Here is a 14,381-nt window from a genome sequence, read left to right as displayed (position 1 = left end):
AACAGAATATTAGAGGGAGTGCATGAGAGGTAGGAGGGACTCAGACATGTGCCTTAGCAGGATTGTACCTAGACTGTAAGCACTTTGGGGCAGGGACCCTCTCTTTATTATGTGCACAGCACCTAGCACAATAGAGCCTTGATTCTTGAGTGCACGTCTCCAGGTGCTATTCTAAGACCTGGGATGGAATTTTCAATAAAAGCCTGAGGTCACTGGGCACTCGAAACTCATTGAAATCCAGTCGGAGTTGGGCACTAAACTCACTCGCACGCCTTCTGAAAATCCCACCCATCATCAAAATTGCTCCCCAGCCTTCCGAATGCTGTCATGCCCCTTTATCTTATTGCAGCAGCAAGTCTGCAGCTCCTGGCATGTCCCCTATGGTGGAGGGGTGGGAAGCTGCAGAGCCTGGACACAGAAAGGCTGTCCCCACCTAGAGTGCATTCTAGTTATGTGCATTGCCTACTAGAGGTGGCCATGAATTATGGATGAGCCAAGGAGTAGAGGGAAGTAGGTCTGGGATTAATCATGCTTGGACAGGCTCCTATCTTGTTGATTTCTTTGGCATTCTTCCTCCTGCAGTAATCCCTTAACTCCCTGCTATTTTTACTTACACACACACACACACACACACACACACACACTCTGCTGTACAAGCTGTAGCAGTCACAGCTCTGGAGTGAACCTGCTGCAAACCCCAGCTTTTAATTAGGCAAAGGGGAGGGAGGGATCCAGAGACAAGCCATAGGGAAAGAGAAATGTTAGCTCTGGTTCTCTCCATTATGAAACAGTTTGATTCAGAGTCTGGAGAAGAGGGGTGGTCGAATGGGGGAAATAATCCAGCACTAATGTATGAACCCGCCCTTCCCAATGGTGAAATAAATCAAACCACAGAGCCAAACACCCAGCCACAAAACAAACTGGCAAGGAAGGGGTGAAGCTCAGGGCAGTGCTGGTACTGAGGGTCAGCTGGATTCCCCATTCACAACAGGTGATGCTGTAAATTGGCTACTCTAAGGTTGTGCTTTGTCCTAATTTGGTTTAATTAAGTTAATACTAAGATTTTTAAAAACGATTTTGGGTACCCAAGATGAGAGGTCTGATTTTTTTTTTTTCTTTTCAGAAGGGAGGTGCTCAATGCGGCCTGAAAACCAGATTACCACACGTCTCCCCCACATGCCTCAAGTTGGGCACCCAAAACGTGAAGGACCCAAAATCAGAAAATGCTGATTAGATGAGATCAGAACATTTTGTGGGAATGTGTCAATTTCATTGCATCTTCTGTTGGAAACCCAACTGGTTTCCTGCCAGCTCACCTGCCTTGTGGACTGCCGAAGAGCCAAGATCTTGGGAGCCCAGCTGGAGTCATGGCTCTTGGGTTTCTTGGCTCTCCTCTCCATGAGAAGGAGTTTGGCAGCTGTGAAAGCCTCCCACGCGGTTGAGGTCTAGAGCAGTGGCTCTCAACCTTTCCAGACTGCTGTACCCCTGTCAGCAGTCTGATTTGTCTAATGTACCTCCAAGTTCCACCCACCTCACTTTAAAACTACTTCCTTACAAAATTGGACCTAAATATACAAAAGTGTCACAGCACGCTAGTACTGAAATATTGCTCACTCTCATTTTTACCATATAATTATAAAATAAATCAATTGCAATATAAATATTGTACTTACATTTCAGTGTATAATATATAGAGCAGTATAAACAAGTCATTGTATGAAATTTTAGTTCATAGGGACTTTGCTAGTGCTTTTTCTGTAGTCTGTTGTAAAACTAGACCAGTATCTAGATGAGTTGATGTACCCCCTGGAAGACCTCTGCGAACCCCCAGAGATATGCTGACGTTTGGTTGAGAAACAGTGGCTAGAGCCAAGAGCTGAAAGTCTGGAGAGCTGGTTTTATTCCTGGCTGGGTCATCAACTCGTGGCATGACCTGGGGCAAGACACGTAAGTCGTCAAGTTCAAACTGGTAACCTAGAGTCAGTACCGGGTTTATAGTGGTGCCATGGAGCCAGGTCCATGCTCAGAAGGGGTCCCCGTCTGCTCCACTTGCACTGTGCCCTGAGACTCTGCCAGCCCGCTCCCCTCTCTGCCCCATCACTTGTTCCTCTCTGCCCCCTGGCCAGACCCCAGTGCACTCCAGTTCTGGGCAGTCTCTGCTTCCCACCACCTGTGGGGCCCCGCCTGTCTCCCCAGAGCTGAGCCACCTGGGATTGGTATGGAAGCCTGGCCAGTCTTGGTAGTTGGGCGGGGGGGGGGGCAATGTGGGGGGCTTGGCTGGGCCCCTCCAGGCAACTAGTATCAGGCCCACAAAAGGTTAATCCGGCCCTGCCTAGAGTTAAACACCTCAATCCACGTTCAGACGCCTGGGTAGGCAGCTTGATTCTTCGAGGGGCTGAAAAACAGGCCACTAAATGGAGATTTAGAGATCCAAGTTTGAAAATGTTGGCCTACATCTCTCTGAAAATACTTTGCCATTACAGAGCACTTTTCATCCATAGATCCTGAACCACTTTGCAAAGAAAAACAGTCTCTCTCTCTCCCTGCTTTGCAGATGGAGAAACAGGCACAGAGTGGATGTGACGTGCCCAAAGTCTGGGATCAGAACCCAGGGCTCCAACCCATAATAGGCCAGCACCCTACCCATTGTATCATACTAGAGTTCCTCTGAGTCAGGCTCATTCTGTACTGTGCTGGCTGGCTCCTCATGGTGCTCGAGCCCCGCTGCTGACTGTCACTGACTGTTTCGTAACATTTGCCTTCAGGTAAAATCATGGGGCCACATCTTCACCTGATGCAGATGGGTGTAGCAGTGACATGAATGGAGCTATGTTGATTTACACTGGCTGAAACTCCAGTCTAGAGACAGGACCCATCCTCCCACCTTCTCCAGTGCAACCTCTGCTCATCCAGGATTATTTTCTACACAGCATTCCAGGGAACACTGTGTAGCTTGAACTTGAAGAACCTCAGAGATTCCACTTCAACAGTAGTTGTGTGGGGAAGGGGGACAGGACAGGAGGTTTCCTCCTGACCCTAAGTCAGCAATCAGTTTATACCCTGAACCGTGAGGGTGGAAACCCCCTTGTCTGCCCTGGTAGAGTCACTGCAAATGCTATCCAGAAATATTGCTCACTTTTGGAATTATAGTTCTGCCCCCCTTTACTCACAGGGACACCAATGGGGTTGCCTGAGGGAGGAACCGCTCGCCAATGCAAGCGCGGGAGCGATCTGGCCCTAGGTGAGCAAGTATCCAGCCTCCCTGCAATCTGTTTTCATTCTCCTCCTGCCCTCAACACTCAGGATGCTGTTACTTCATTTCTGCTGCATCCCCCTACTCCATCGGGAGCAGTGAGATGATCCAGGGGTGTGCTCCTTTGGGAAGTTTAATGTCCCGTTTCACGGGTGTTTGGGGGTTGGAGGAATCCACAGTGTTGGTGAGTGTGGTGCAGGCCAGTCTCTTCCCTTCACTGCCACTCTCACTCTCCTGGATGGCTTCGTTTTTTTTATTTTATTTGTTTGGTTGGTTGGTTGGTTTGTAGCAGTTGAGAATAAGATTTACAGTGCTTTCCTGGGAGGTTTCTAGGGAGAGATGCCTTTTGCCCACTAAATTACAAATCTCTCTCTCTCTCTCTCTCCCCGGGGCTCAGCTTCATGGCTTGATTGGCACTAAAGCTTTCTGGGTTCTGAGACACTGAAGGGGATGAAAAACCAATTTGCCAGGAAATTATCATTTGGGACTCCCCCCACCCCAGTCACTTAACTGGGTAAATGAAGGGTGTGTTTAATTGTAGTGCTTATAAAGCAAACTCTCTCCTTCCACTCTGTCCAATCTCCCTTCTCTCCTCCTCCATCCCCATTTCTTTCTCCTTCCCCCCCCCCTCCACCCTCCTTGCTTTTTCCAATATCTCTTCGAAATGTTGACAAGCTAAGAGCTGAAGTGACATTTCAGTTCTTAAACAAGAGTCTCAATTCACAAGTCCTTAAAGACTTTGGTGGTTCCTGAGAGGTGATAAATCTAGGATGAGGATATATGGGCTCACCCTGGTGGCAAACGCAGCAAAACATCCATTGCCAGCTGTATCCTGTGTTTGGCAGTTTGATAATAGAACTCATGATGTGGGCCATAGTTTTGAAGGGACCTCCATTCTGGCCTTTAGTTTTGTAACTAGAATTGTGTCCATGTTCAGTTGGGGATTGAAATGGCAATGGGACCTACGCTAGCCCAGTATGTGTATTGTGTCTTTCTATGGTGACTGCTCCTCAGAGGCTAAGAGAATTATTGCTATCAGCTATATACAATCGTAGAAATGTACAGCTGAGAGGGACCTTGAGGTCATTAAGTCCATCCCCCCGTGCTCAGGTAGATTGAAGTACACCTACATGAGTTACTCTGTTCGCTCAAGTGGTGTGGATGCCCATGCTGGAAGTACTGGATGCAAGCCACACGAACTAGGAAAAAAAGGCTTTTCCACCAAAACAAAAATTGTCATTTGAGTTGAAATTGCCCCCTTTTTTTGGATAAAATGAAAAGTTTGTTTTTTCTGAAAACTTTTCAGTTTGCAGTAAAAAAAAAAAATAAAAATAAAAATCTGGTTTTGAAAACTGACTTGTTTGGTTTCAGTTTTCCATTGAAAAACCAACATATTTTTTCAGGAAATTGGGGGGGGGGGAAATCTCTCAAATAAGCATTTTCAAGCAGCTGTACTGTAGACATTCACTCTGTTGTGCCTGCAAATTAGATAGTTAGATGGCTAAGTTTATATTTGCAATTCATGGAGCTGCCGTTGACTACAGGCACAAAACTAGAGTCCATCACAAATGTAACCCTAAATCTATTCTGACCGATGATGTGGCTCAGATGGTAGCATGTTGTCTTCTTGACTAGAAGGCTGTAGGTTCAACCTCCCATTATATAGCACTGCTGAAAGGTATCAGCTACTGATACCTATTTGGGCTCCTATCTACTACTGCGTAGTTCTGGGGGGAAGGAATGTTGTCCTTAATTCTCCTCTTCCTTTCTCTGGCTTCTGTAAAGGCACACGAGCAAGGTTCCATGGTAGCTTTTCACATGGAGTTGCGATATAACCACAGGCAACCAGCTAAGCTGCTCCTGATCAATAGTACAGGTTCTAATGACTGTGGCACTCTGAGCTATTATTGAGTGCATCAGCCTACTGTGTTAACAGTCATTGTACTGCCAGTTTCCATCTAAGGCACTGCTTTGTAAAGTGCTCTGGGAGCTGTTTAGGAAGGGAAAGACACCATATAATACTGAATTGTAGGTGGTATCTCTACAGTGATACCTTTCAGCAGTGCTATCTAGTGCTTAGAGCACAGGTCCTCGACCAAAGGAAGGAGAGGAAGTTGCAAATAGGTTTCAAGGGGTGGCAAACACCCTGCCCTCCCCATAACATTTGAGTGGGACCTAAATGGTGGAGAGGCCTGGGTGGGACTGTAAATGGTACATGTAGTGGTACATAGTGATGCTGGCCTCTCTGCACATGGATGGCTTTGACTCTGTGCTCTTGCTGAGTTGCACCACATTACTCCTAAATGGACTAGTGAAAACAGCTGACTGGCTGGGCCCTTGTAATCCCTCGGGGAGCTAATCTCGGTAAGCAATTCCTCCACTCCCTCTCCAGCCATGTTCCAAGGATGTGTTATTTAAGCGCGAGTCCCTTTAGCCTGCGTCCAGGGTTCGTTTCCTCTCTCTAATGGGGCTCTCTTGTGGGTAGCAGCTGCTACAGAAGGGGCTGTGTGTCATCAGCATTTCTCGCCCATCTCGCCATCTTTGTCCACATTGTTTTTTCTCTCTTTCTCTGCACAGGGGCAAATGCCGCACCAAGATGAAAGGTAGTCGGGAACCAGGCCCAGCACCTTTTGCATTTGTCCCTGTAAGCCTAAGGGAGTCTAAACTAAGATATGCCTTAGATTGTCAGCTCTTGGGGCAGGGATCGGCTTCTTGTTCTGCGTCCATACAGTGCCAAGAACAAAGGGGCCCTGGTCGTAGGCTACATCTACATGGACGCAGCTTGACAGACTTGGGCTTGCAAGGCTCATGCCACTGTGCTAAAAATAGCTGTGGAGACAGTGCTTTTAAGTTGCAGCTTGGGCTGGAGCTCATTATGAAACTCACCACATTCCCTAGGCTCCGAGGCAGTCCCAGCCTAAGCCACAAGGTCTACACCCTATTTTAAATGCAGTAGTGGTAGCGTGCACCCGAGTTTGTCGCCCCGGGCTCAGAGGCTCGCTGATGTGGGTTGTGTAGATGTACCCTTATCTGCTTCCACTGTGCAAATCATCCCCTTGAGAGGACTCGAAGAAAGTGTATGTTATGCCATTTTAAGGTTCTTCGAGCCTTTCTTAGTTTCTCCTGTGAACGTGGTAGAGGATGTTTTCTGGGCCAGATCCTCAGCTGGTGGAAATCAGCATAGTTCGGTTGATTTAAATGGAGCTGAGGATCTGGCATAGTGGGTTTAAGTGGGCCTGGACTGGTACCTCCGATACCATCCCTTAGTCACAGCAATGTCATGCCTCTCCTCAGTGCTTTGCCACTGCCCATGGAGCATATGCGACCCATCTCTTTTTCAGAGAGATTTTGCAGAGTGAAGTCTCGCAGCTTGTCAATGTGGCCCCGCCAGCTCGCTAGCACTTAAAGATGCTGGGGAGGACCTGGCAGTGGTGATTATTTCTGGCCAGATTCCCACTGGTGTAAATCAGCACAGTTCTGTTGATGACCATTGACAGGGTGTCAGTGCCCATGGAGAGTGGTACCCTCGTGGCAATTTGCAAGAAGGCTGCAGAAGAGTCAGTGAGTGACCCCAGGAGGAGATGAGAGGCTCTCAGATGTTCTCCACATGCTGGCCAGAACTGAAAGATTCCTTTGGACACCTCCCCCTCCCATTCGCGGGGGTCTGGTCCCACTCTTCCTCCCCCACCATCATTGCCCAGCCCCTGTCTTCCTTCTGCCATTGCTCACCCCCCTGCTTCCCCTTCTTTTCCACCATCACCCATGGGCACTTGGCCTCCCAGCCCCTCCCTGATCAAGTAACCTCCCTATGACAGCTGCATGGAAAAGTTACAGTGCATTATGTAGCCATCTTTAATGTGATGCAGCAAATTGGGAAATAAGGAGGCTGAGATCAGCCAGTGCTCTGCACCAGCTGTGAGGACTCGCAGATCACTGGTGGTCCCCGGGCCACAGCTCGAGAGCCTCTGTAATACACCCATCCCCAGAATGAACGAAAGATCATTTAAAATGGCAACTGAAATCCAAATTCTGTTTGCAGTAAATACATAACCCAGTTAAAATAAATTGATTAGCCACGGATATCCTCGTAACACTCTTTAAACGCTAACATCTATGCGTAATAAATAATGTACACTGTAGATATTAATTAGAAGGCTTGGAGTGCTGTGGGAGGGCAGGCTGCTCAGAAATTCCACTGAGGGCCTGCTCTGCCAAGAAATTAGAGGTGAAGGATCATACACCAATGCAGGCATATGAACACGGCCACACAAATGCACCCCCTCCATGCGCACAGTCATACACACACTCAGACATGCATGCACACAGTCTCATGTAGGCACACAATTGCATGCACATCATTTGCTGCATGTATGATCACACATGTGCATAATCATGACCCATGTACAATCCTGACATGTATGATCACACATACAAGTATATACATGCATAATTATGACATGTAGAATTATAGACATAAACAGAATTGCATAAATATATGCACAAAAGTATAAATAGACACAATCACATGCATGTACATGATCGTGTATATATACATACACACATGATCAAGTACATACAATATACCCATAAGCACATACATGTACATACACAACATAATGTACATGGAAATGCCTACCTGAGTGGTTGCATGCATACATCCACTGCAGTTGCATATACAACATTATATACACAAAGTACATGTGCTGTGCAAAAGTACAGTCACATACACAATTACCTATGTCCAAAACATGTGTATAATCAAACACTCGTGCACAATCAAATGCACACGCACTTATGTGTGCACAGAGACACAACCATATGCATCTGCGCAATCATATTAGACGATATGCATGCATATAGAAAGCTATAGCTGGTTAAACACACGTATACAACCATCTGTGCCAATGCATGGTTACATTAAATATCCACACAAACATAATAAATGACATAAATAAACAACATCCTTAGCAGCAATCAGTTGTTGTAAACACAAACAGCAATGCAATGCCCCTCTGCCATGTACATTGGCCAAACCACACAGTTTCTATGCAAAAGAATTAATGGACACAAATCTGACATCAGGAATCATAACATTCAAAACCCATTAGGAGAACACTTCAGTCTCTCTGGTCACTCAATAACAGACCTCAAAGTGGCAATTCTTCAACAACAAAAACTTGAAAAACAGACTCCAACGTGAAGCTGCAGAACTGGAATTAATTTGCAAACTAGATACCATCAGATTAGAACTGGGAGTGGTTGGGTCATTACAAAACCTAAACTTAATTTCCCCAGTACTAATTTCTCCCTATTGTTACTCATACCTTCTTGTCAGCTGTCTGTAATGGGCTACTCTCTTACCACTCGGTATCCTGCTGTTAATTGATTTATCTCGTTAAACTGACCTAACACTTGCTAAAGCAACCCACATCCTTTCATGTATTTATACCTGCTCCTGTATCTTTAACTTCATACATCTGATGAAGTGGGTTCTAGCCCACGAAAGCTTATGCCCAGATAAATTTGTTAGTCTCTAAGGGCAGGTATTAACTACCCGCTGGATCGGGGCTTGATTTGTCTCGTCTAGATGCGATGAATCGATCCCTGAACGTGCTCCCCGTCGACTCCGGAACCCCAGCTCGCAAGAGGTGGAAGTGGAGTCCCCGCAGGAGCAGCAGTGTTTGACTCGCCGCCATCCTCATGGCCAGGTAAGTCGACCTAAGATATGCTATTCGCGTAGCTGAAGTTGCGTACCTTAAGTCGACCCCCCCGTGTAGACCAGGGCAAAGGTGCCACAAGGACTCCTCACTTTTTTTTTTGCTAATACAGACTAACGCGGCTACCACTGAAACATATAAAATGCTCTTAAATCATCCTTTTTGACTGCCCGGCCCTGTTGCCCTGGTACCTGTGCTCACTCCCTGAAACCACAGGTGCAGCGTCTGAGTGTTTGCGGCCGAGGGCTGCTATCTTAGCGTCAGACTGCTCATCTCCTGGACTGTCCAGGTGTGAGGCTGCCTCTGTCCCAATCTCTCTCAACCCCCTGGATCAGCCTAGATGCTGTTCATTATTTGAAAATCCAGCTACAGTACCCTGAGCCGGCTGAGAGTTGCGCACTGCATACTAAAGTAAAGAGCAAACTCCCTGGTTTAATTAGCCACCATGTGAGGGGATGTGATGCTTTCCCAGCAGTGGGTCTAGGGTCCCTTTTCCAGGCGGCTGGGTTCATTAGGACAGTAGCAGGGAGGAGGCACCAGCTGGAATTCCAAGCCCTTTCCCAGGGCTGCATGTGTTGAATGTTTTGCTGGCTTTTTTTTTTTCTTCTAATTTTATCTCCCCTCCCCCCAAATAGTAGCAGTAGCTGGACTTTCAGTCTGGAATGCATGGTGGGGCCACCAAAATCAGAAACATCTCCCTGATCACTCGTGGCACCAGCTGGAGCCAAGTCAGGAGCTAAATGGAGTGATGGACCACAGGGAAGTGCGGGTGATTCTGCTGCTTCAGATGGGGGGGAAGGAAAGTGGGTGATCACCTGCCTGATGGTATCCTTGCTTCATTCTTACTGTCCAATCTCTCCCAAAGGGTCAAACCCAACCATGGTGTGAGCAGGTACCACTCCTGAGGTCAGTAGCACCAACTTACACCAGGTCTGACTGCAATTTGCACCAGAGCTGAATGCAGCTCCGATGCCATTTAAGCACGGTCCATAAATCCTTGCCCCTTCCCATATTCCACCCTGCCCCAGGATGTGAAGAAAACCAGGGAGATGAGTTTCAAGCCACAATCCAGCATTAGGGGAGCAGTCCTCGGGCATGGGCTGTGCGGTACGGAGAACGGTGCATTCAGTGAAGTTAGCTCTCAGTGACAGCCTGGCAGTGGGACGTGATTCTGAGGAAACTGGCCCTTGGTCAGAGGGCTTCTTTTGTGCATGCGTGGCCTCCCTCACGTATGCATGATCTCCCTTGCAGGCTGCCTTTCCCGGGTCCCCAGCAGCAAATGGGATATTTTATTGTTCTTGTGAAATAGCAGCCGATGATTGCAGTGTCAGTCAGGCACTTTATGGCCCTCCGTACAGCAGTACAAATGAAACGCTTTTGCCTCCTGTATTTTTGCTACTTTGCAGCTACACCGCTTTGTCTATAGGACCCTGGGGCTGCCAACTTTGACAGTGAGGCTGACTCAGCCAGTCGCACCTAGAAGGGGTGGATCAGAGAACAGGGCTTTCCTGCCTTGCAGAGCCAAAACGGGGGCAAACGTTCTGCTATTTGGCTGGCCCAGCCCTGGGCACTCGTGTTCTCCTCCAGGAAGTGATGGTGGCTGTACCCATTTGCTGACAGAGCCCTAGACCCAGCTTGATGCTGCATCCACCCGTTGTGCCAAGTGACTGTCCGGTACATGCCGTCCCAGCCCTACTTCTGTAAGGGGAAGATCTGTGTCCCGTCTGTCAATGCCTCTTGGGAAAGGAGCCAAAGCCATGGCATTCAAGGCCCTTGCAGCACCCAGAGGAGCCCCCTGGGTACATGGAAGCTGTTAAGATCAGATGCCTGCCTGGGGGAGGTTGTCAGTATAGAAGATCTGCAAATCTGGAGGACTTTGCACCGTGGAATGTCATGACAGCGACCGGAAATGGACTGTTCTGAAGCGGCACCTCCAGCAGGCAGCGTTTACATTGCTGGGGAACAAATTCCCAGCAATACAAGGAGACCATTGATGATGGAGGGATCACCGAGGAAGGGAAGAGGACAGAGGACAAGTAGGCCTGCTCCAAATTCTGAGTACGTTCAAAGGCCTGCGTGAGCACCTACAAGTCTAGCTGTGAAGCACACCAACCTCTGAATTCTGCAGAACTGGCCTTGATATCTCAGAAGCTCATGGTCCTTCATGGAATTCTACGTGCCTCCTACCTGTGGGCTTGGGTGTACCATGAAGACAGCCTTTCCTGGGATGTTTTGGCTCTTCCACTTCTGCGTGCTAGGGGACTGGGGTACCTAGCAAAAACTGGGTTAAAAAAGTGAAATGGACTCTTCCAATCTGGGAGGCAGTTCAGCGGCAGGGTGCAGGGACCGGCAGGCCAGTGCTTGTGATACTCCATCCCTAGTTACTACTTTATTAATAATAATAATAATAATAAAAACTGCAGCCTCTAGCCTAACCCACTGCAGTTGGAGGTCAGGGGTCTGATTTCCATCCTCAGAACCAGTTCCCATGACTTTGGTTCTGGGTCAGATCCCCCAAATGGGAGGGGTCTATTTTCTGGTTCAGACATGGCTGTGATCATACTAAAGCAGCCCCTGAAAAGAGATTTTTGCTCAAGGTGGTAGAAATCTCCCCAGGTTTCTGCTACATGGGTCCAAAGTAACACAAGATTCCCCTCTGTTTGGCACTGAAAGCATGAGAGCATCAAATCCAACCCCTATAATCCTGCTGCCCCCTCCAATCCACTCCCCGGTATATACTGGCCTAGTCGACCCCCCTGCCTGGGAGAGTGGTAATTCCACATGGCAAAAGGAAGGGAGCTTTCAGCTCCTAGGCCTTCCCCGAGGTTAACACACAGGAGAGCTACCACTGTGATCAGCCTCCCACTCCCCATCCTATTCATTAATCACCCACTCAGATCAGTGTCTGCAAAAGTAGGAAATGATTTTTCACTGCCATCCCTGCCCACCCACCCCTTCTCCTGCAGGGCCTGCCCCTCCCAGCAGCCTAACTCCATGTGGTCCTCTGGTCCCCTGGCATTTGCAGGCCCCTCTGGCAGAAGATTTCATGCTACCTTCACCGTGCTGCCATTTTTTGCCTCCAGAGTCCCCTGGCGGAGGAAGACTCTCTCACAGCACCATATGGCACCATCCCAGCATATAATGAAAGGGGAGGCAGAAGCCAGAGCAAGGTGTGTGAGGAAAACCGAGTTTTTCCTGCATGGAGCATGGAAACTGCTGTGGCACCCCCCCCCCCCTCTCTGCTGGAAGTCACAACAAGGTGTATGCAGGCCTTCTCCCATCCCAGGATCCTGCTGCTCCATGAGGGAGAACTGCAGAGCCCTCTTACCTGGGGAGCCAGCAGAGATGCCAGCATACTGCAGAAAGGAGACTCTTCCTGCTAAAGTATCCCCTCAAAGTGGTACAGCACAGTGAGGCCAGCTGCTCACCTCAGCTCTGGGGCTAGAGTCCTTTCTCCAGCACTGCCCCTTGCCAATGGGCCATGCCCCGCAGCCACCTCTGTGAAAGGTGACAGCAGCTCTCTCTGTTCTATGCCTGCTACAGAGATTGCCACTACGGGGGGCCAATTAGTGCCAACTGCCATAGGGAAACTTTCCCACTAGAAGCTGGGCTGAGGCGACCAGCTCCCTTCACGAACGCCACCAGCAGCTATTCCTGAGCTGCAGTCCCTACTGCCCACGGCTGGCCTCAACATGGCTGTATAGCTGCAGTAAGCTCAGTAGCCTGGCCCACCAGTGCCACCCAGTCCCCAGGCAAAGCCTTCCCCTGGGATGTCATGCCCTTCCCCCTAGTGACTCCACACTGCCTTGATGCATTCTGTGATATTGGCTGGGAGGCAGCCATGGCCTGGCTTGAAGCATGGTCTATGGGAATGCTTTGTGGTAGGGGGAACAAGAGTTGCTCATTAATTAGCCTTCCCTCGCTGGAGTGTATCCACTCAGGTGCTGCAACAACGCACAACTCCTGCCTTTTAATTTCCTGTGAGTAATCACTCAGCCACTATTAAAAAAGCAAACAACAAGCCCCTCACCCCGCCATTCATGCTCCTGGCTCTTAACTGGCTCCTCTATTCTAATTTGTCACTAGCAGCAGTTCCATAGTGAGAAGAGGAGTGTGATTGCGTTTACAACACTGGGCTGGCAGTCATTTGGTCAATTCCCTGCTCTGCCCAAGATGCCTTGTGTGACCCTGGGGAAAAATACTTCATCTCTCCATGCAACTGATCCCTGTCTGTAAAATGGGGAGTCTGGCCCTTCCTTTCTGTCTTGTCCGTTTAGACTATAAGCTCTTCAGGGCAGGGACTATGTGTACACAGCACCTAGCACAACTGGGCCTTGATCTCACTTGCAGTGTCTAGGTGCTATTGGAGTGGCAGTCCATTAGAAACCTAATGAATTCAGTACTTACTTGTTTGCCCTGCGATAGTACCTAGAGGACCCAGTTGAGTGTGGGGCCCATATGGGGATAGATGCTGGACAAACATCTATTGAAAAGACAGTCTTCGCTCCAATGAGCTTACAACGGAAGTCAAATCTTGTCCGAGAAATCGTATGCAGTGTTGGCCCAGCTTCACTAATCCCTGCAAGTTGGGCATTTTCTTTTCTTGTCATTTGCAAATCTCCAGCATCCTTACACATTCTCTCCTGATGGACAGCCTAGTGCATGAGCCTTGGATAAACCCACTGAGACTATGGGGCTTAACCATATGCTGAATGAATGTAATGTCCTTAAATTATTTGTAGCTGCTATGGTCTCAGAAACTCTCCATCTTTCTCAGGGATAAAGATTCATTTCTCTCTGCCCTTCCCTGTGTGTTTGTTAATGATTTTCCAGGCCAGCCAAGTTATAAGGGTCAAGGCAGTTATTTCTGAAAAGATAGCTGTCAATCATCACCCCAGGGGCTTCCGCAATCCAGCCTGGTTTTCCTTCAGAAGGCAGAGAACTTGATCTTTTTGCAGTTACCTGTAATGTCAATACTCGATGGGAACACCTTGCTAGTATAGATCACCATTGCCATGAGTTTGGAAGCTCTCTGAGAGGAGGCCCTAGATCATTAAACCACTGCCAAGTTTGGTAAAGTTGTCAGCCTCTTACTAAGTATTATCTGTAGTATTGTCATCCCTAGGAGCTCCAGTCAGGGACCAGCCCCACACTGTGCTAGGCACTGTACAAACACAGAACAAAAAGATGGTCCCTGCCCCAAACAGCTGACAATCTCTGCTCAGGAGATGCTGTAGGGCAGGAGGGAGGTGCATTGGCAGAGCTGGGAAAGGGGCTGTGGGCTAGGAGTGGAAGGATGGGCTAGTCCACGAGCCTTGGGCATGGGTGCAGTTCTCTGCTCTGCTAGAGCCGCCCTGTGAGACCATGGGTAAGCCCCTCTGCGCTCTATGTGTAAAATGGGGATAACACTA

At 48.5% G+C, this 14,381-nt stretch overlaps 1 long non-coding RNA gene across 1 annotated transcript in view; it reads left to right on the top strand.

The window, feature by feature from the left end:
- Positions 1–13,768, top strand: part of LOC119846408 — a 161,108-nt gene extending 147,340 nt beyond the window's left edge. The window contains exons 3-5 of the long non-coding RNA XR_005289865.1: positions 3,173–3,241; positions 8,841–8,961; positions 9,606–13,768. This is a non-coding gene — a long non-coding RNA (uncharacterized LOC119846408). The remainder of the gene's footprint in view (positions 1–3,172; positions 3,242–8,840; positions 8,962–9,605) is intronic.
- Positions 13,769–14,381: the final 613 nt, after the last annotated feature.

Source organism: Dermochelys coriacea, chromosome 21 (genome assembly GCF_009764565.3).
Source record: "Dermochelys coriacea isolate rDerCor1 chromosome 21, rDerCor1.pri.v4, whole genome shotgun sequence".
NCBI lineage: Eukaryota > Metazoa > Chordata > Testudines > Dermochelyidae > Dermochelys > Dermochelys coriacea.
Note: the sequence above shows the minus strand (reverse complement) of the source record. Positions and strands in the feature narration are given on the sequence as shown.